The sequence below is a fragment of the Rhinoderma darwinii genome, unplaced genomic scaffold, assembly GCF_050947455.1.
Source record: "Rhinoderma darwinii isolate aRhiDar2 unplaced genomic scaffold, aRhiDar2.hap1 Scaffold_130, whole genome shotgun sequence".
In the NCBI taxonomy this organism is placed as follows: Eukaryota; Metazoa; Chordata; class Amphibia; order Anura; family Rhinodermatidae; genus Rhinoderma; species Rhinoderma darwinii.
Window position 1 is genome coordinate 2899769 of NW_027461962.1, and position 2883 is coordinate 2902651.

Genomic DNA, 2883 nt, shown 5'->3' on the forward strand with positions numbered 1-2883 from the left:
CGCTTGGTGCTCAACTTGTAAATAAAAACACAACAATCAAAAGTATCATCAACTATAAGGGCGGGTTCACACGTGGCAGAATTTCACTTAAATTCCGCTGCGGACACTCCGCAGCGTTAATCCGCAGCGGTGCCGTTTGTCCATTGACTTACACTTTAATTTAGCAGTGTTCGTTTAGACGAGGCGTAAAATTCCGCTGCGGAGCATAGGCTGCGGAGCGGAATTTGGTGTCCGCAGCATGCTCTGTCTGTTGCGGAGCAGTGGCGGACTCATGGCGGAATTTCTCCATTGACTTCAATGGAGAGTCAAAATTCTGCAATGTAGTCCGCAGATCTTATGTGTGCTGCGGAGCGTATTGTTTTTACTACCATGACATTTCTTCATTCTGGCTGGACCTATGTATTTCTAGGTCTACAGCCAGACTGAGGAAGTCAATGGGGCTCCCGTAATGACGGGAGCGTTGCTAGGAGACGTCTGTAAATAGTCACTGTCCAGGGTGCTGAAAGAGTTAAGCGATCGGCAGTAACTGTTTCTGCACCCGGGACAGTGACTACCGATCTCAATATACATGTATCTGTAAAAAACATATAAGTTCATACTTACCGAGAACTCCCTGCTTCTGTCTCCAGTCCAGCCTCCCAGGATGACGTTTCAGTCTAAGTGACGGCTGCAGCCAATCACAGGCCAAGCACAGGCTGCAGCGGTCACATGGACTGGTGCGTCATCCAGGGAGGTCGGGCTGGATGCCGAAAGAGGGACGCGTCACCAAGACAACGGCCGGTAAGTATGAAATTCTTTTACTTTCCCTAGGGAAAGTGCTGTCCCTTCTCTCTATCCTGCACTGATAGGGAGAAGGGAAGCACTTTTCCCGCAGTCCGCAGCAGCTAGTCCGCATCAATTTTCTGCACATTTTGTGCAGATCCGCAGCAGAATCTGCAACGCAGATTCTGTGCGGCATTGATGCGGACAGTTGCGGAGGAATTCCGCCACGTCTGGCCGTGCCCTAAGTTTATAATCCATGCCCACCTGCGGCTGCTGCTACGCATATCCTCACCATTGTGGTCGGACAGTCTGAAGCTGACAGTGGAGAGGATTATTTTCAGACACTTCTACACTGGTTTGTACTGGTTCACTGGTTTCTCAGTTTGATCGGCTGCTTGTCTCATTTGAATTAAGAACCTCCTGAGCTCAGGACAAGGGGCAAATAACAGAAAAAGTCTCTCTCCACCTGCAGCAAAATGGACAAAGTGGTTCCCCCCCATTCCTCACACTGGCCCCAGAAGAAACTGCTATGGCGAAATTGCAGTTGGCAACATGTTGGCAGCAATCCTGTATTTAATAGAAGTGCATGTTCTGCACTGTGTGACCGAGGCCTAAATCTTTTCATGCATATTTTGAGCTCTCAGATTTTTTCAGGGACATATTATACGATATGTAACAAACGTGGTGTTTCCTTCGAGGATTCTTACAACATTTAAAAAACACAGGGAAATATGACCTGGAAATCCACAGACACTTCCCCCCTGCCCTTTCTCATTAGTTACAACTTGTCAATAAATATGTCCTCCTGTATAACATTTTATATATGAGTAGGAAATGTCCCTACAAATTAGAAAAGATTTGGTCCCGATGGGTTAAGCTGAAAGGAACGGCTACGTAACATGTAGCTCAAATGTGAAGGAAATCATTATCTATCCTTATAACTAAGGCTTCGTTCACATCGGCGTTGGGACTCCGTTCATGGGTTCCGTCGGACCTTTTCGCCAGGGGAACCCATGAACGGACTCCAAACTGAAACCATAGGTTTCCGTTTGCATCACCATTGATTTTAATGGTGACGGATTCGGTGCAAATGGTTTCCATTTGTCACCGTTGTGTAAGGGTTCTGTTATTTTGACGGAATAAATACCATAGTCGACTGTGCTATTCATTCTGTCAAAACGATGGAACCCTCACACAACGGTGATAAACGGAAACCATTTGCACCGGATCCGTCACCATTGAAATCCATGGTGATGCAAACGGAAACCTATGGTTTCTGTTTGTTTCAGTTTGGATTCCGTTCATGGGTTCCTCTGACGGAAAGGTTCGACGGAACACATGAACAGAGTCCTGATGCAGATGTGAATGAAGCCTTAGATGAGGAAATGGACGCTTCTCTGTGTGACTGGTTGGGTTTGTTGGTTAAATAGAATTCAATGTGTTATTATTTGCTTTTCATGCTTTGTAGTTTTTTTGTCCGTTTTTTTTTTGTGCAAAATTATAAATTAAACCTTTGAAAAGTGAAAAAAAAATGGCAGGAAAACAGTTAACAATTTTCAGATTACTATTCAGATCACTAAAATTCTAATGCCAATTTAATAAAATGTGGTGAAAATCAACATGTGAACAGACTCTAATTGAAGCTGAAGGATCTCCAGCTCGTCTTGGTGGCCGTACAACTTATTTTTCCTTTTTGTACACAATCCCCCCCAGTACTATATTGTAAAGCTTAGACACTGTTTTCTTATTTTCTCCTGTATGTTTCTGTCGTATTAGGCAATGTGAGCATTGTGTATTTTTTATATGGTTCCCATTAGTGGAATGAAGGGAAAACTTTTCCATAAGGGAGAGATGTGGGAAGGTTTTTCCTGCTTTCCTCTGATGGGATCAGATACAACAGTGATCAAACTGACCTGACAATACAAGCACGTGATACAGCCTGGAATGGAGAACATCAGTATATTGTAAAGGTTTTTTTTTTTTTATGTTTTGTGGCCATATAAACCCATTTAAATGTTCCTGGAAAACTCCTTGAAATATGTAGTAAATTTCATTTATTGTTAAGTACACTGTATTATTAGGGCGCTGTACTACAGCAGTATTGTATTGTATTGTATGGTG